We start from the raw sequence: 20,434 nt of genomic DNA, 5'->3' as shown, positions 1-20,434 counted from the left end.
ATGCGGGTCTCCTTTTAGCTAGTCTTTAAAAAATATGCGCATCTCGAATGAAGAAAGAAGGGGACGTGTTGCACTGGAGGACAATCCGAGCGTCCAAAAGGTCGGGACGAGCGGATTGTATAGCTTCTGGACCAGCGGCCTGTGGAGCTTCTGGACGAGCATCCCGATAGGTGAGACGCTCGGATCTTTGCCATTTCTTCTTTTCTTCTTTTCTTCTTCCAACAATCCTCCGGGATTTTGTCGAGGATGCAAGGATCTTCTTCATCATTGCCCATCTACTACATAATGTACAAAGGCCTTCTAGTCTTGCCTTCTCTTTGATGCTTGGTCATTAGATTCGATCAATTTAGCTCTATTTTGCCATGAAAATGCAAGGTTTGCACTCCTCTCCTACCAAGGAAACAAAACCTCAAAAAATATGCAAAACAAAGGACTAAAGATAGTAAATGACCCAAATATGCACTAAAAAGCATAGGAAAGAGGCTAATTCGGGGACTAAATATGCTCATATATTGATCACATTAAATGTCCCCTAACTGAACCTTTGCTCGTCCCAATTAAAGAGGTAACAAAACTAGGAACCTTATTTAAACTATCCTACTAATATAGCCGATATGAGACAATTAGCGGGTCTCACTCCGCCCCTTCAACTCATAACAAGACAACCATGAGGTAGGATGCCTTCTTGCAAGGCAAGGTGGGTCTTGCCAAAATGGCGACACATCCAATCATTAAAGCACACAAAATCAAGTAATGGATGCATCTACAAAATGAATAGCCACTTTCCTCATCTAAGTGGCGGAAATTATCTAAAGGGGAAGCAATTCAAGGGTACACACTCCTTCATAGATATGGTTTCTTTAAACTACTAAGCCTAGAAGGATACCAATAAATCACCTCCAAGTTGTGTCAACCTAGGGCACCTTTGTCCTCAATCGTTAAATGCTTTTGTCAAGAATAGACTCCCTATGGTGTTAGAAACACTGGAGGATCGCGGAATTCCCCTTCTTGCCTAGACAAGAAAAAGGGTCATCCCCTCTCTACCACGCACAAAAATGAATACGATGGATAAAGGGATCAATAGAATTTGAGTTTCATGTGGGAGTTTGCTTTTGTTGTTGTTTTCCCCCCTAATTTCTTGTGGCATTTGACACTTGAGAACACTTTCTTTTTGCCATTTCTTTTGATGTTTAGCATTTCAATACTTGACAACTTTCAACTTTTGCATTTTCTTTTGAACATTTTCAAAGTCACCCCAATTAGTAACGAGGGTGCCTTTTATTTGAAGCATAGGAGTCTATTTTTTCAACTCTTTTCTTTTGATGCATTTGCAAACTTTTTGAATTTTTATTTCATTTCTCAAATTTGAACAATTTTTTTGCCCATTCCCTTTGATGACAAAATGTATGGTAGAACATGGATGAATAATGGTTGCATGGTTTCAAGGGTCACCTTGGAATAAACGGTAGCCAAGGAGTTATCACACCACAAGGTACTCTTGACTAGGCCTTAATCCATGGGTCAAAGGATACTAGCATGATACATCCTAGGGTGTTTTACAAGTATTCTAACAAGCAAAGTCTTAAGAAGAAAAAGCAACTACTAGGGCCTATGTACACTTATCAAGTTTCCCAAATAGACGGTTTCACAAAATTTTTCCTAAATGCAACTATATGCCATGATGGAACTACCATATATACATCTAAATGCATATGCTTCTACCAACTAATATGCTAAATAATCTAAATGCAAGTCCTAAATTAACATTGTTTATACCGCATCAATCAAAATAAAGCCACATAGTCATTAACATAAAGAGGAGAAAGGAGATTGGAAAGATCATACCATGCGGTCTTCAATATCCTCATGTCTCGGATGTGGCGTAGTCAATCAATGTGAACAAGGATGAACAAACATAATATATACAAAACAATATATACAAGACTATACTACAAAGGAAATGAACTTGTTTTTGGATTTTCAATTTTTCAATTTTTTTGCATTTTTCGAAATTTTTGATTTTTTTGGATTTTGAATAAAAGTCAAGTTAGAATTTACCATCCCCACCCTAGTATGGGCATTGTCCTCAATGGCCAATACGATAGGAAATTATGCAATGAAAATGCATGATTTCTAAACTAAATGCAAACTATACTAAGCTACACTACATGGTGCATGTGTTTTTGTTATGGCGGAGAGAATAATTTAAATTAGCTCCCAATGCATATGCATGGACTTCCCCAAACCAAAATAGACATTATTTCTATTGTCATGAATTTCGGGGGAGTTTATGCAAAAGGAATGCAATGCATAAAACTAAAGATTGTCATTTTGGATTTTACAAGTCGGGAACAATAATGATGAACACCTTAATGAAGCCAAGGTGTTAGTCCTCCAATGTTGCTAGGACTCCACAAAATGATCAAGATAAAATAAAAAACAATAGAAGTAGACAAACCATAAGGGAGGTGTAAGAATGTAGGAGCCTCCAAAGTTTGCTAATCCTCACCCATCGTATCATCATTATGATCATCTCTTGAGGTATCATCAACCTCCATAGATGTGGAATCATGTCCACTCTCACTTTCACTTGCTTGTTCTTCCTCACTTACTTCTTCCTCTTCTTGGACTTCTTCTTCTTGAACCTCTTCTTCTTCTCCTTCTTGGTCACCACCCTTTTCAAAAACCATCTCCTCTCCACCCGGTCTACCACCACTAGGAATGCTAGGAAAGAATACTTCCATATCCGCCCAACTAGGCAAAGGACAAGACGGATCAAGAAGTCCTTGCCTAGATAGATGTAGGAGGGGTGGATATTAGGCCTTGTAAGCATCCACTGTATCATTGTAAGCTTGCTTATGCATTTCCCTCATGAGTAGAGTCAAGTAATCATTTCCCACTTTGACATCTTTGGGTTTAAACTCGTGGTATTCAAATGGGTAAGGTGGGGTGATAATGGATGAGGAGGGCTCGGCAATTTCGCCCCTTTGTTGTTGAATGATATACTCGGTCTCTTCGGAGAGTGGGAGAAGGAAGTTTGGTCGGTAAACATTCAATCGACAAATTTTGGAAGGCAAGGTGAAGGATCTAGCTTCATTTGTTAACCACCCATATTTGTTGTCAAGAGTGTCCTGCTTGACCCACTTAAACTTGTGAATCATGGTGTCCATATCAACAAGATGGCCTCCTTTAACCGGCACATAAGTGTTGTTTTTGTTGAAATCCCGGTTAAAATGCTTAGCCAAATGGGTAACTAGTCCTCCATTGACAATAAAGGCGGTGCCTTCTTTGCCACAATCGACATTAAGCCATCGTTCAACCAAAAGTCTTAGAGCATTGTATGGCTTGGTAAATTCCCTCCCAATGATCAAGGCCGACTCAAGAAGAATACAATCGAGTTTGGTAAGATGATTTGTGCCATTTCTAGCTATCAAAGTATTCCCAATGACCTTATGCCATACTCTAATGCCCTGATGGTGGACTAAGAGAGCACGACAGTCATGAAAGCATATGAATTTCTTCCGGAAATTGCCATCCAAAGAGGAGCGGGGTCATACTTGATAGGAGTCTTTGTATATTTTGGGTTATCACTAAGGCCTAATATCTTACCCAATTCGCCATAAGTTATGCGTCTATCATCATTTTCAAGACGGAACTCGATGTTGGTTCGAGTCTCCACCCTTGTGACTTTCAAAGAACTTAAAAATTCCAAGGTGAGGGAGGGGTATGTCAATTCTTTCATTGTAAACAATTTACCCAACCCTATAGACTCAAAGAAGGTTTTAGTTTGTTCAAAAACACCCAACTTTGACAATGCATCTTCACAAATAAACTTAGCAGACATATGATGGTTTTCTTAGCAAAGAGAATGAATTTCTCCCTATGAGAGTCAGATGTAAAAATTACCTCCGGATAATTGGATAATTGTTTAATGACCTGAGTTGTTAATGTTGTAGCTTCCATAGACGGATCCTGTTGCTGAACCTCCAACCTTGCCTCATGGACTACCAAAGCCTTTGACAATTGTTTTGCTTGAAGAGCTAGTTGCCTTTTGGAAAGTGTCTTCTTTTGGGGTGCCTTGTTGCCTCCTTTAGTTCTTGCCATTCTTCTTTGCTTGATTACACCAATGAAAGATTGAAATCTCCAATTTTCAGTGATACCCAAATCGATTTAGGATGAATGAATGTTGTTTTGTATCCTAAAAATCGACTCAAAACTTGAAGATTTTGGTGTTTGAATCACTTGTTGTTGCAAAAGGAGTGATTAATTTTTGTTGTGAGGAAGTTTGGATTTGATTTGGTTGAGTTTGGTTGAGGAAATTTGATTTTGTTGATGGAGAGGATGAGGGTTTTGGGGTTTTTGGGTTTTGGGTAGTGTTTGTATGTTTGAAGAATTGATAATGAATGGGAGAAGAGCGCTTTAAAAGACCCGTTATATTTGAAAATGCAGTGGAAGACGAGAGGACCAGGTGTCGGGACGCTCGGATTCTTCAAAATTTGGCTCAGGAAAAGACGCCACAGGACGAGCGTCTTTCTGGAGAGACGAGCGGATTCTTTGTGGAGGGACGAGTGTCTTTCTGGCTGGACGCTCGGATTCCTTTATAGAGAAATCCAAGAATTTTTGCAGCAAAAAGACGAGCGTCTTTTTTTGAAGGACGACCGTCCAGAATGAGACGAGCGGTTTCTCAGCTGAGACCCTTGGATTCATTGTCAGACCAGGTTTTTGTTTTCTGCAGTTGTACCAGACGAGCGTCTGGTGACTTGGACACTCGGGTTTCTTCAGGACGAGCGGATTGTCCTTTTGGCCGCTCGGATTCTTCCCTGACCACATGGATTCAGGTCCATCCATGGGTACTTCGTAACCCGTGTCATTTTCATTCTTTAATTCTCGTGTTCTTCATTGTAGGGGCCCTACAAAGGCATGAATAGCCTAGGCAATTGCTATCCCCATACTAGGGTAAAGCACTACACATCAATAAAATCATAAGTCCCTCCCTCACTTCTCTCAAAATGATGAATATCTTGATCAATGCACAAAAATATAAATCTAAAAATGACAAAAAAGCAATTTAATAATTGAAATGCAAGTTAGGGAGTTATAATATTTATAAATGGTGGTTTAGGGAGTACTCCACCAAACCCTCATCCAATGTGAGATGTCAAGGGGGCATGTTCAAGGTGTTGTTGATGTTACTCAACACCTTGAAGAAGTAGTCGAAAGCTTGCTCATGATCATGATAAAGGTCCTCAGTAGATTTGTGTACTTGTTGTTATCCATGATAGTCTTGGTTCATAGCATTACCAATATAGGGATTGAATATCCCTTCAAACTCATCATCCCAAAGACCGCAAACTTCGTCTACTTGATCATTAAAAATTTCTTGAGTTGATAGAGACAACTCTCCTTCTTTCTTATCATGGCCAATGAGGCCATCTTCTTCACTTGTCATGGGTGAGCTTTTCAAGCTCTCATTGTTGCAATTTCCTTGTTCTTTTGATGAAGCGTCATCCACTTTCTTTTTCCATTGAAATTCCAACTTCTTCCTATCATCCTTCCGGCTATAGTGATCAACCATAAAACATGGCTCATGCAATCGGGGAGCTCTCATGGTCTTGTCAAGATTGAAAGGGATGGTTTCATCTCCCACTTCAAGGGTGAGTTCTCCGTGCTTCACATCGATCACCGCTCCCGCGGTGTGCAAGAAAGGTTTTACTAAGATAATAGGAATGTTGGAGTCTACTTCCATGTCAACAATAACGAAATCCACCGGGATGAAGAATTTTCCAATTCTCACGGGAACATCTTCCCATGCCCCTAAAGGTGTCTTTGTTGATATATCCGCCATTTGAAGCATGATGTTGGTATAATAGAGTTCTCCCATTCCTAGCTTCTTGCTAACCGAATATGGCATGACACTAACACTTGCCCCAAGGTCACTGATGTGACCATAATTAGCGCATATTTAGCCCCCGAATTAGCCTTGTTCCCATGCTTTTTAGTACATATTTGGGTCATTTCTTATCTTTAGTTCTTTGTTTTGCATATTCTTTGAGATTTTGATCCCTTGGTAGGAAAGGAGTAAGAATCTTGCATTTTCATGGCAAAACGAAACTAAATTGATCGAATCCAATGACCAAGCATCAAGGAGAGACAAGATTAGAAGGCCTTTGTACATATTATAGTAGATGAGCAATGTTGAGAAAGGATCCTTGAGTCCCCAAGGAAATCCCCAAGGAATTTATGAAGAAAAGGGAAGAAAAGAAGAAGAAATCTTGCTGAAGAACAATCCGTGCGGATTGACTACAATCCAGCCGTCCTCCACCTGCACAATCCGTGCGGTTTCAACACAAGACGCTCGGGTTAGCCCTGCCACAATCCGCCCGGATTCCTCCAAAGCTGCTCGTGTTCCACCGCCAGAATCCGCCCGTCCCGACACTAATCCGCTCGGATTCCTCTACAGCGCAATTTCGTCTTCTCCAAGCTACAAAGAAAGAAGCCCTTCCTTCGAAAAATACCGGCTCCTCCCTGCTCAATCTAAAAAGTGTAATTACTAGTTTAGCCCTTAGTTAACCCTAATGCATCCCCCTAATCTCCACTATAAATACCCCATTAGTCTAATTAGAAGAACATGTTCTTCTTATCAATTCTTAGAGTAGTTAATACCAATCAAATCTCTCTTTAATTTTGTAATCAACAATTAATCAAGTTATAATACAAGTTTCATTTCCTTAATCTCTCTTTTGTTCATCCTTTGTTTTGGGTAATTGAAGATTATTTGGGTTATTATTGGGAGATTGACAACCTCTCAATCAAGCATCAAGTACTTCTTTTATCTTTGCTTTATTATTGGAATCATTAGTAGGTATAATTCTCTTAATCCCTTTTTAATTATTGTTAATTACTTTCATTTATTCATCATGTTTCATTTTGTTGGTATGATTGACAACCTTGCTAGCATGATCAACATGATAATGAGTGAGTAGTCTCTTAGCTAGGGTTAAAGGGTGATTAGGAGAAACCAACATGGGGAATGATTCATGCTTAAATTAATATGCTTTCATGTTTTATTTGCTTGATTGTTTTGATCTCAACTCATGCACATGTTATATTTGATGAAATGCTAAGCCTATGAATCCTTGCATTTACCACCATCTCCTATCTTTTCAATGAGACTTGTAAGACATAACCCAACTCGAGTCTCATTAGAACATGCATGTTGTTGAGTAGGGAAGACTAAGTCGACTTGTAGGTGTTGTACAATCTAATCGATTCGGCTCCGGGACCCAAACTTTCCTAGGATTGTATGATATAACCCAACTCAATCCATCACAACAATAATTGCTTACTTATAATTTAAGAACATGTTTGTATGATCAATTCCCATGATTCCCATATGACCCCATGACACCCTAGTGCTTTTTAATCAATTGTTTACAACTCTTTAATTCATCTTGCTTGTTTATTTCTATTGATATTTTAGTTTAGTGACCTTCTACATCAACCCAATTTGTGACACCCCTAAGACACCACTAGTTGCAATAGAAATCTCATTTCAATACCCGTCCCTTGGGATTCGACCTTTACTTGCCTCTTTACTAATTGTAGAGTTGTTTGTGAAGCTATAAATTGTGTTTTGATTCGGACGTGACCCAACGACCACACCTTAAATTGTGAACACGAAACGGACCGATCAAAATTGGCGCCGTTGCCGGGGACGGTGTTTACTTGATTTAGATTTCCTTTTATTGTTATTAGTTGTGTCTTTCTTCGCCTTGGGGAAGTAAAACTCCTCAAGGTTTGTTCTAATTGTTTTCGAGTTGTTTGATATTTTGCATGTCTAGGAGGTCACAAGGTGATTTGTTACCTTTTGACCGTGAAATTGAAAGGACCTTAACGAACAATAGGAGATTTGCTAGGAGGAATTTGAGAGGTATTAGTGAGATTGTTCAACCAACTATTGAGTTCATCAACCCTTTCGCAATAGAAGGAGAGGAGAACCCATTACACAATACCCCACAAAATCAACCTACAATGCCTAAATTCTCGTCACATTCCGTACCCACCGAGGAGAACCTACCCAATGGTACTCCTACACCACAACATCTAACCGGAAATTTTATTGCCAAATCCGCCTTTATCCAATTAGTCGAAAGGAGCCAATTTGGGGGGATGCCTAGTGAAGACCCTCATTCTCATATGGAAACCTTTTGCGACTATTGTGATGCAATCTCTCAAACCGGTGTGACTCAAGACCAAATTCGATGGGTCTTATTTCCTTTTTCTCTAATCGGCACCGCGAAACAATGGTTGAAGGGCCTTGACAAGGCCACTCTCGGAATAGATTCTTGGAAGAAGTTGGCTCTAGCTTTCTACAAAAAATTCTACCCACCGGAAAAGACTAACATGGTAAGAGCTCAAATTACGGGTTTTAAGCAAAGGGATGAAGAATCTTTGTATGAAGCTTGGGAGCGGTTCAAGGGAATTTGTCGCTCATGTCCTCACCATGGACTTAGCGAATGGTTCTTGGTACAACAATTTTGGAATGGTTTATATGAAGATTCAAGGAACATTCTCAACATGGGATCAAATGGAATGTTCACCGAAGTTGATGACAATCAAACATGGAACAAAATTGAGGAAATGGAGGTCCATAACTCACAATATAGTAGACCTCGCAAGGCTACTAGAGGAGGAAAGCATGAAGTGGACTCCGTTACTCAATTGGGTGCTCAACTTAGTGCTCATATTGACACAATCAATTTGAAGTTTGAAAAAGCTATGGCTAGACTTGAAGAAGTCTCAAAATCACCAAAGCATCATGTTAATGCCATGACGGCATCCTCATCAATCCCAAGTGGGATATGTGAGAATTGTGGAACTTTGGGACATGACCAAAGTGAATGTAGGAGAACAAATGAACAAGTGAATGCTTTCCAAGCATACAAGAGTGGTACCCCTTATTCCAACTATTACAATGAAAACACCAAGTTTCACCCAAATCTCTCATACAAAAGCCAAAATGTTCAAAACCCTCAAACAACATACACTCCACCACCCATGAGAAACCAAAATCAAAGACCCTTTTACAATCAAAACCAAGGTTACCAAAATAAAAATCCATACAATCACCAAAATGACCAAGGTTTTGATGTCCAAAAAGTGGTCCTCCAAATGCAAAAGAATCAACAAGAATTTTTCACTCAAATGCAAAAAGATAGTCAAGCAAAGGAAACCACCATCAACAACATTCTAGCTCACACCAAGATGTTGGAAACACAATTGACTCAACTAGCATCTTCAAGCTCACAAAGACAAAAGGGGCAATTACCACCTCAAAGTAATCCCCCAAGACATGAAACGGTTAGTGTCATTCACTTGAGAAGTGGTACAAGGTATGAAGCACCGAAGAAGCAAGTTGAGGATGAAGTTGTGGAAGCTAGTGATAAGGAAGAAATTGTCCAAAACTCCAAAGATGGAGAATCATCAAAAGAAAAAATTTCAAAGAAAAATGAAGACAAGGTCAAGGAGAAGGAGCCCATTGTGATTAGACTTCCTTTTCCAAGTCGTCAAGCCAAGCCCAAATTTGATGACCAACTTGGAAAGTTCATGGAAATTGTGAAGAATTTGGAAGTCTCAATTCCTTTCACGGAATTAATAAATCACGTGCCGGCCTATGCGAAATACATGAAAGATATCCTCACAAAGAAGAAGTCAATCCGGAAACTTGAAACTATCGCCTTCACTAAGGTGAGTAGTGCAATACTTCAAGGGAGTTCACCTCCAAAACTAAAGGATCCGGGAAGCTTCTCGATACCGTGTACCATTGGCGACACAACGATCAACAAAGCCCTATGTGATCTAGGGGCTAGTGTGAGTGTTATGCCGTACTCGGTGAGTAAAAGGTTGGGGATGGGAGAGCTTAAATACACCAACATCACACTCCAAATGGTCGATAGATCGACGAAGACACCATTAGGGATATGGGAAGATGTCCCCGTGCGAATTGGGAAGTTTTTCATCCCGATGGACTTTGTCATTGTTGATATGGAGGAAGATTCCAACATTCCAATCATTCTAGGAAGACCTTTCCTACACACCGCGGGTGCGGTGATTGATGTGAAACATGGTGAGCTCACTCTAGAAGTGGGAGATGAAAGCATAACCTTTAATCTTGACAAGACTATGAGAGCTCCTCGTTTGCATGAACCGTGTTTCATGATTGATCATTTTAGCCGAAAGGATGAGAGGAAGAAATCGGAACTCCAATGGAAGAAGAAAATTGAAGATGCTCCATTCAAAGAGCAAGTAAATTGTGACAAGGAGAGCTTGCAAAGCTCATCAAAATCAATCAAAGAAGACGAAGATGGCCTCATTGGCCAAGAGAGGAATTTGGGAGAGTTGTCTCTATCAAATCAAGAGATTTTCAATGATCAACTTAATGAAGTTTGTGGTCTTTGGGACAACGAATTTGAAGGGATTTTTAATCCCTACATTGGTAATGCCATCGATCAAGACCCACAACAAGGGCCAAAGTCTATTGAAGAGCTCTATAACAATAATGAACAAGCTTTCGATTACTTTTTCAAGGTGTTGAGCAACATCAACAACACCTTGAACATGCCCCCTTGACATCTCATCAAGAATGAGAGTTTGGTGGAGTCCTCCTTAAACCACCGTTTGTAAATATTTCTAACTCCCTAACTCGCATTTCAATTCTTATATTGCATTTTTGTCATCTTTGGATTTTTATTTACTTTGATCAAGATAATTGTCATGTTTGAGAGAAGTGAGGGAGGGACTAATAATTTCAATTAATGTGTAGTGCTCTAGCTTAGTGTGGGGATAGCAATTGCCTAGGCTATCCATGCCTTAGTAGCTCCCCCACAATGAAGAACACAAGATATAAATAAGAATGGAAGAATGATAAGGGATATGCATTGTACACGGATAGAACCGAATCCGGGTACAAAGGGGCCGAACCCGAGCGGATTCAGGAGAATCCGCCCGTCTACAGACAATCCGAGCGTATTGGTTAGAAGACGCACGTCCCTATGAGCTGAATTTTTGAAATATTTTTGACTGTAAGAGAATCCGGGCGTCCTGAATAGCAATCCGCTCGTCTCTGAAAATCCGTCCGTCTTCTCTGCTGAGGAAAACAAGAAAAATTCCTGGACTGAAATCCGTCCGTCTTCTGAAGAATCCGCCCGTCCCGTGTCAGCGAATCCGAGTGTCTTCTCTTAAAGACGCCCGTCTTTAGGCGAGTTTTTCCCAACCCAGAAAGTGCAGAATCCGCCCGTCTTGAGCAGAAACTGCACGGATTGCCCCTGCAGTTCGAATTTTTTTGGGCTTTATAAAACCCCTCCTACCTTCATTCATTCATTCATTCATTCATTCATTCATAACACTACTCAAAAACATCAAAACCCTCATCCTCTCCATCACAAAAACAAAATTCCTCAACTACATTCACCAAAATCAAATCAAATCATCCTTTTAACAACAAATCAATCACTCCTTTTTCAATAAAAATCAAAACCAAGCACAAAATCTTCAACATTTGAGTCGATTTTTGAATTCATAAAGGCAAAGCCTTTCACCTTTAAATCAATTTGGGTATACTACAAATTGAAGATTTTTCATTCTTTTCTTGGTTAATTCATCAATGGCAAGGACTAAGGGGGCAACAAAGGCACCAAAGGCTAAGACACTTTCACAAAGGCAAAAGGCTCTTCAAGCAAAGAAAGCATTGGCTATGGTGGTAGCAACCCCAAACTTGGAAGTGCAACAACAACAACAACCTTCTATGGGAGCAACAACATCTTCTACTCCGGAAATTGATCAACTTTTGCATTATCCGGAGGTAACTTTTATTTCCGAAACCCATAGAGATACTTTTGCCAAGTTTGCTAGGAAATCATTTCAATCCACCAAGTTTATTTGTGAAGATACCTTAGAAAAATTGGGTGTTCTTGAGCAAACTAGAGCCTTTTTAAAAGCAATGGGGTTGGAGAAATTGTTTGAATCAAAAGAATTGACATACCCCTCCCTTACCTTGGAATTTTTGAGTTCTTTGAAAGTCACCAAAGTTGAGACTAGGGAGAACCTCGAGTTTCGTCTAGCTAATGTTAGTAGACGCATTTCCTTTAGGGAATTGGGTGAAATTTTGGGTCTTAGTGATGAACCGAGTTATTTTAAGAATTATGGAAAGTATGACCCCGACCCTCTTTGGGAGGCAGTTTCCGGAAGGAAATTTGAGGATTTTCATGCGAGTCGTGCTCTTTTAGTCCACCATCCGGGCATAAGGGTATGGCACAAGGTCATAGGAAACACCATTATTGCAGGGAAAGATCCCAACCATTTCACCAAACTTGATTTTATTCTTCTTAAATCGGCTTTGAACATTGGAAGAGTCCACACCAAGCCTTTCAACTCTTTAAGGCTTTTGGTAGATAGATGGCTCAACATTGATTGTGGGAAGAAAGGCACTACCGTTATTGTCAATGGCGGCCTAGTCACTATCCTAGCTAAATACTTTGATCCTAACTTCAACAAGGATAACAAGTATAAATCAAAGGAGGGTGGTCATCTTGTTGATATGCATACTATGATACAAAAGTACAAGTGGGTTGCCCATAATCCTCTTGACACCGAGTATGGATGGCTCACTAGTGAGGCTAGATCGTTTACTTTGCCTTCAAAGATTTGTCGTCTAAGCGTCCACCGGACCAATTATCTACTTCCCCTTTCAAAAGAGGCCGAGTATATTATCCGACAACAAAAGGGTGAACTTGCAATTCCCTCCTCTTCCATTGTCACACCACCTTACCCTTTTGAGTACCAAGAGTTCAAGCCAGAAGGTGTTGAAGCAAGAAATGATTATTTGACTCTTCTCATGCAAGCAATGCACAAGCAAGCCTTTGAAGATCGGAAAAATGCTTACTTGGCTCAATATCCACCCCTCCTAAACTTAGCTAGGCAAGGACTACTTGATCCATCATGTCCTTTGCCTAGTTGGGCGGATAAAGAAGTCCTATTTCCGGGTGCATCTAGGGTCGTTTCGGGTGACAATGAGGTTGTTAATAATGAAGAAGTTGATGATAACATTGATGAGAAAGAAAGTGAAGAAGGAGAAGAGGATCGTGAGCAAGATGATGAGCAAGGTGAAGAAGAAGAAAGTGAAGAAGCAAATGAAGAGGGAAGTGGCAATGTGACCACTTCTAATGAGGAAAGTGATGATGGTGATGATATGATGGAAGATTAGCAAGCCTTAGAGGCTCCTACCCTCTCATGGTTTGTCTATTTCTCTATTTGTTTTAATTATTTTCTTGATCATTGTTGGAGTAGTCCTAGCACCATAGAGGACTCAAACCTCGGTACCATTGAGGTGTTCTCATTTTATTGTTCCCACTTTCAAAATCCAAAATGACAAATTAGTTTCATGCATTGCATAGTGTGTGCATGAACTACACCCATCCTTGGACATTAGCAATAGTGTCTAACTAGGTTTGGGGAAGTTAATGCATACACAACGGGAGGTAATCTAAATTATCCTCTCCGTCATAACAAAAACCATGCATCACGTAGTGTAAACTAGTGTAGATTGCATTTAGTATAGAAATCATGCATCAACTTTGCATAATTTCCCATCATTTTGGCCATTGAGGACAATGCCCATATTAGTGTGGGGATGGGGAATTCTAACTTAACTTTATATTCCAAAATGATAAAAATTGAAAAATTTTGAAAATCATAAAAATTGAAAAAATTAAAAAGCCAAAAACATGTTTATTTCCTTTTGTAGTGTAGTCTTGTTTATATTATTGTATATATTGTGTTTGTTCTATCCTTGTTCACATTGATTGACTACGCCACGTCCGAGACATGAGGATCATGAAGACCGCATGGTATGATCTTTCCAATCTCCTTTTTCCTCTTTATGTTAATGACTATGTGGCTTTCTTTTGTTTGATGCGGTATAACAATGTGAACTCAGGACTTGCATTTAGTTTATATGTCATATTAGTTGATAGAATCACTTGCATTAGGATGTATATATTAGTTGCATCATAGCATATAGTTGCATTTAGATAAAAGTTTTGAAAAATGCCTAATTAGGAACTTTGACAAGAGCAACTAAGCCATTACAAATACTTGTTCAACTTAAGATTTTGCCTACTAGAATGGTTGTAAAACACCCTAGATAGTGTCATACTAGTGTCTTTTGACCCATGACCCAAAGCCTAGTCAAGGGTTTGCATGTGAGTCACCTATCCAACCTCGTGATGCGATGTGAACTTGGTTAACTTGTCTAGGTGACCTTGATTGACCTTGTGGTAAGGTAACCCAAAAATATTTTCTATCAATAAGCTTGAAGTGCTCATTTCAAAGAATTTTGTCATGTGGAAGTAATTTAATGCCAAGGAAACCTCAAATGTTATGAATTGTTGAATGTTGAGAAATTTAAATTGTTTTGATGGAGGCGTACCACTTCGATGTGCTTTGGTGCGGGATCCATTGAATTGGGCCCCCACACGGTTGTGAATTCGGCCGCCCAGAGACAGAGTGACTATCACCCCGAAAAGCTATTGTGTAGAGGTTAACCGGTTGCCTAATAAGCGATTGGCGAAAGCAAAGGACACTAGCCCGGAAGGGACAAACCCCATCTAAAATTTTTGAAATGTGAAAGTGAAATGAGGACAATTTTGAATACTAGTCATAACCACTCGTTGTGTATAAAGATTTGAGTATTTCATTCCCAAAAAGCCTTTTCGTCAAGCCACTTTGTCGAGCTTGGGACGATCCATGACCTTTACTTTTGTAGAGAATTCAAGGCTTGTCATGTCATATGCTACTAGCATCATAGGGATCATCATTCCACCACCATCCGATCGCTCTTGACGAAAGCATTTGGAAATTGAGGACGAAAGTAGTCTAGTTTAACACCATTTGGAGGTGATTTAGTGCCATCCTCTTAGCCTTAGTAATTTGTTGAACTAGTATTTGTGAAGGATTACATGCTCTTAAATTTGTTCCTCTTTAGTGCCTCCGCCGCTTGATGAGGAAGTGGCTATTCTTTTGTAGATGCATCCATTATGTGATTTTGTGTGCTTAATGTTTGGATGTGTCGCCATTTTGGCAAGACCCACCTTGCCTTGCAAGAAGGCATCCTACCTCATGGTTGTCTTGTTGTGAGTTGAAGGGGCGGAGTGAGACCCGCTAATTGTCTCATATCGGCTATGTTATTAGGTTAGTTTAAATAATGGTCCTAGTCTTTGTCACCTCTTTACTCGGGACGAGCAAAGGTTCGGTTTGGGGATATTTGATGTAACCATAATTAGCGCATATTTAGCCCCCGAATTAGCCTTGTTCCTATGCTTTTTAGTGCATATTTGGGTCATTTCTTATCTTTAGTTATTTGTTTTGCATATTCTTTGAGATTTTGATTCCTTGGTAGGAAAGGAGTAAGAATCTTGTATTTTCATGGCAAAACGAGACTAAATTGATCGAATCCAATGACCAAGAATCAAGGAGAGACAAGATTAAAAGGCCTTTGTGCATATTATAGTATCATGAGCAATGTTGAGAAAGGATGCTTGAGTCCCCAAGGAAATCCCCAAGGAATTTATGAAGAAAAGCGAAGAAAAGAAGAAGAAATCTTGCTGAAGAACAATCCGTGCGGATTGACTACAATCTCGGGCTAGCCCTGCCACAATCCGCCCGGATTCCTCTAAAGCCGCTCGTGTTCCACCGCCAGAATCCGCTCGGATTCCTCTACAGCGCAATTTCGTCTTCTCCAAGCTACAAAGAAAGAAGCCCTTCCTTCAAAAAATACCGGCTCCTCCCTGCTCAATCTAAAAAGTGTAATTACTAGTTTAGCCCTTAGTTAACCCTAATGCATCCCCCTAATCTACACTATAAATACTCCATTAGTCTAATTAGAAGAGCATGTTCTTCTTATCAATTCTTAGAGTAGTTAATACCAATCAAATCTCTCTTTAATTTTGTAATCAACAATTAATCAAGTTATAATACAAGTTTCATTTCCTTAATCTCTCTTTTGTTCATCCTTTGTTTTGGGTAATTGAAGATTATTTGGGTTATTATTGGGAGATTGACAACCTCTCAATCAAGCATCAAGTACTTCTTTTATCTTTGCTTTATTATTGGAATCATTAGTAGGTATAATTCTCTTAATCCCTTTTTAATTATTGTTAATTACTTTCATTTATTCATCATGTTTCATTTTGTTGGTATGATTGACAACCTTGCTAGCATGATCAACATGATAATGAGTGAGTAGTCTCTTAGCTAGGGTTAATGGGTGATTAGGGGAAACCAACATGGGGAATGATTCATGCTTAAATTAATATGCTTTCATGTTTTATTTGCTTGCTTGTTTTGATCTCAACTCTTGCACATGTTATATTTGATGAAATGCTAAGCCTATGAATCCTTGCATTTACCACCATCTCCTATCTTTTCAATGAGACTTGTAAGACATAACCCAACTCGAGTCTCATTAGAACATGCATGTTGTTGAGTAGGGAAGACTAAGTCGACTTGTAGGTGTTGTACAATCTAATCGATTCGGCTCCAGGACCCAAACTTTCCTAGGATTGTAAGATATAACCCAACTCAATCCATCACAACAATAATTGCTTGCTTATAATTTGAGAACATGTTTGTATGATCAATTCTCATGATTCCCCTATGACCCCATGACACCCTAGTGCTTTTTAATCAATTGTTTACAACTCTTTAATTCATCTTGCTTGTTTATTTCTATTGATATTTTAGTTTAGTGACCTTCTACATTAACCCAATTTGTGACACCCCTAAGACACCACTAGTTGCAATAGAAATCTCATTTCAATACCTGTCCCTTGGGATCCGACCTTTACTTGCCTCTTTACTAATTGTAGAGTTGTTTGTGAAGCTATAAATTGTGTTTTGATTCGGACGTGACCCAACGACCACACCTTAAATTGTGAACACGAAACAGACCGATCAGTCATATAAAGCCATGTTGATTGTAGTGTCACCAATAGTGCATGGAATGGAGAAACTTCCCATATCCTTGAGTTTTGGAGGTGAACTCCCTTGAAGGATGGCACTACTCACCTTAGTGAAGGCAATAGTCTCAAGCTTCCGGATTGGTTTCTTCTTCGTAAGGATGTCCTTCATGTACTTTGCATAGGCCGGAACGTGATTGATCAATTCCGTGAAAGGAATCGAGACTTCTAAATTCATTTCAATTTCCATGAATTTTCCAAGTTGGTCATCAAACATAGGCTTAGCTTGACGACTTGTGAATGGAAGTCTAATCACAATGGGATCCTTCTCTTTGGCCTTTTCTTCACTGTTCTTCAAAACTTCTTGATTGATGGGCTCTTCTTCCCTAGAGTTTTGCACAACTCTTTCCTTGTCACTAGCTTCCACATCTTCATCCTTAACTTGCTTCTTTGGCCTTTCATATCTCGTACCACTCCTCAAGTGAATGGCACTAACCGTTTCATGTCTTGGGGGATTACTTTGAGGTGGTAATTGCCCCTTTTGTCTTTGAGAGTTTGAAGATGCTAGTTGGGTCATTTGAGTTTCCAACATTTTTACGTGGGCTAGGATGTTGTTGATGGTGATGTCTTTTGCTTGGCTATCTTTTTGCATTTGAGTGAAAAATTCTTGTTGATTCTTTTGCATTTGGAGGACCGCTTTTTGAACATCAAAACCTTGGTCATTTTGTTGATTGTATGGAGTTTGATTTTGATAACCTTTGTTATGGTTGAAAAAGGGTCTTTTATTTTGGTTTCTCATGGGAGGTGGGGTGTATGTTGGTTGAGGGTTTTGAACATTTTGGATTTTGTATGAGAGATTTGGGTGGAATTTGGTGTTTTCATTGTAATAGTTGGAATAAGGGGTACCACTTTTGTATGCTTGAAAAGCATTCACTTGCTCATTTGTTCCCCTACATTCACTTTGGTCATGTCCCAATGTTCCACAATTCTCACATATCCCACTTGGGATTGATGAAGATGCCACCATGGCATTAACATGACGCTTTGGTGATTTTGAGGCTTCTTCAAGCTTAGCCATATCCTTCTCAAACTTCAAGTTTATGGTATCAATATGAGCACTAAGTTGAGCACCCAATTGAGTAATAGAGTCCACTTCATGCTTTCCTTCTCTAGCAGCCTTGCGAGGTCTACTATTTTGTGAATTATGGACCGCCATTTCCTCAATCTTGTTCCCAGTTTTATTATCGTCATCGGTGAACATACCATTTGATCCCATGTTGAGAATGTTTCTTGAGTCTTCATAAAGACCATTCCAAAATTTTTGTACTAAGAACCACTCGTTAAGTCCATGATTAGGACATGTGCAACAAGTTCCTTTGAATCGCTTCTAAGCTTCATACAAAGATTCTTCGTCCCTTTTCTTAAAACCCGTGATTTGAGCTCTTAGCATGTTAGTCTTTTCCGGAGGGTAGAATTTTTTGTAGAAAGCTAGAGTCAACTACTTCCAAGAGTCAATTCCAAGAGTAGCCTTATCAAGGCTGTTCAACCATTGTTTCGCGGTACCAATTAGGGAAAAAGGAAATAAGACCCATCGAATTTGGTCTTGAATCACTCCGGTTTGTGAAATCACATCACAATAGTCACAAAAAGTCTCCATGTGAGAATGAGGGTCTTCACTAGGCATCCCCCCAAATTGGCTTCTTTTGACTAATTGGATAAATGCGGATTTTGCAATAAAATTTCCGGTTAAGTGTTGTGGTGTGGGAGTTCCATTGGGTAGGTTTTCCTCGGTTGGTACGGAATGTGATGAAAACTTAGGCATTGTGGGTTGATTGTGTGGTTGATTTTGTGTTGGGTTCTCCTCACCTTCTCTTGCAAAAGGGTTGATGAACTCAATAGTATTTGGTTGAATATCTACAACCTCACTAATACCTCTCAAAGTGTTTCTAGCAAGTCTTCTATTGGTTGTCAAAGTCCTTTCAATTTCGTGATCAATGGGTAACAAGTTACCTTGTGATCTTCTAGACATGCAAAATATCAAACTACTCGAAAACAATTAGAACAAACCTTGAGGAGTTTTACTTCCCCAAGGCAAAGAATGACACAACCAATAACAATCAAAGAAAATCAAATCAAGTTAACACCGTCCCCGGCAACGGCGCCATTTTTGGTCGGTCCGCTTTGAGCTTAGATTTCGGTTACTTGTCATTAAGAGCACCTAGACTAAAACAATATTTATAACTTCACAAACAACTCGACTACTATTAAAGAGGCAAGTAAAGGTCGAATCCCTAGGGACGGGTATTGATGTAGGATTTTCGATTGCAAGTAGTGGTGTCCAGGGGTGTCACAATTTGGATTGAGATAAGAAGATCACTAAACTAAATAACAATAAAAGTAAAACAAGCAAGATGACTAAAATGAGATGTAAACAATTGATTAAAAGCACTAGGGTGTCATGGGTTCATAGGGGATTCATAGAAATTGATCATACAAACATATTCTCAAATTATAAGCAAGCAATTATTGTTGTGATAGGATCGAGTTGGTTTATATCTTACAATCCGAGGAAGGTTTGGGTCCCGGAGGCGACTCGATTATATTGTACAACACCTACAAGTCGACATAATCCTCCCTACTCAACTATATGCACGGTCTAATGAGACTCGAGTTGGTTTATATCTTACAAGTCTCATTGAAAAGGTAAGTGATGGGTAAAAAATGCAAGGATTCATAGGCTCGCATTTCATCAAACATAACATGTGCATAAGTTGAGAGCACAACAAGCAAGCAAATAAATTATTTGAACATATTAAATTAAGCATGAATCATCCCTCATGTTGGTTTCCCCTAATTCCCCATTAACCCTAGTTAAGGAAACTACTCACTCATTATCAAGTTTAACATGTTAACAAGGTTGTCAATCATATTATTAAAGCAAAACATGATGAATAAATGAAGATGATTAACAATAATTAGAAAGGGATTAAGAGAATTTTACCTAATGATGATTCCAAAATAATAATGCAAAGAATAATAGAAGTACTTGATGATTGATGGAAGGTTGTCAATCTCTCAATAAACCCAAATAATCTTCAATTACCCAAAATAAAAAATGAACAATAGAGAAATTAAGAAAATGAGATTTGTATTAAGACTTGATTATAAGTTGATTACAAGATTAAAGAGAGATTAGAATAATATAAACTACACTAAAGATTGATAAGAAGAACATGATAATCTAATTAGACTAATGGGGTATTTATAGTGGGGATTAGGTGCACAAATTAGGGTTACTAAGGGCTTAAAATGACGATTAAGTCCTTGAGGAATCGCTCCTCTCAAGAAAAGATGCGGGTCTCCTTTTACCTAGTCTTTCAAAAATATGCGCATCTCGAATGAAGAAAGAAGGGGACGTGTTG

At 39.1% G+C, this 20,434-nt stretch overlaps 2 non-coding genes across 2 annotated transcripts; one reads left to right on the top strand and one right to left on the bottom strand.

Moving 5' to 3' along the window:
• Positions 1-8,403: 8,403 nt before the first annotated feature.
• Positions 8,404-8,510, bottom strand: LOC141624525 (small nucleolar RNA R71). The gene has a single exon (XR_012534332.1). It is a non-coding gene; the product is annotated as a small nucleolar RNA R71 (small nucleolar RNA).
• A 9,845-nt stretch (positions 8,511-18,355) lies between these two features.
• Positions 18,356-18,462, top strand: LOC141625181 (small nucleolar RNA R71). Its single transcript, XR_012534975.1, has one exon. It is a non-coding gene; the product is annotated as a small nucleolar RNA R71 (small nucleolar RNA).
• The last annotated feature ends 1,972 nt before the right edge of the window (positions 18,463-20,434 follow it).

The sequence above is a fragment of the Silene latifolia genome, chromosome X (assembly GCF_048544455.1).
Source record: "Silene latifolia isolate original U9 population chromosome X, ASM4854445v1, whole genome shotgun sequence".
NCBI classification, from domain to species: Eukaryota; Viridiplantae; Streptophyta; class Magnoliopsida; order Caryophyllales; family Caryophyllaceae; genus Silene; species Silene latifolia.
The sequence above is the reverse complement of the archived record's forward strand: the minus strand, read 5'-3'. Positions and strand labels throughout refer to the sequence as shown.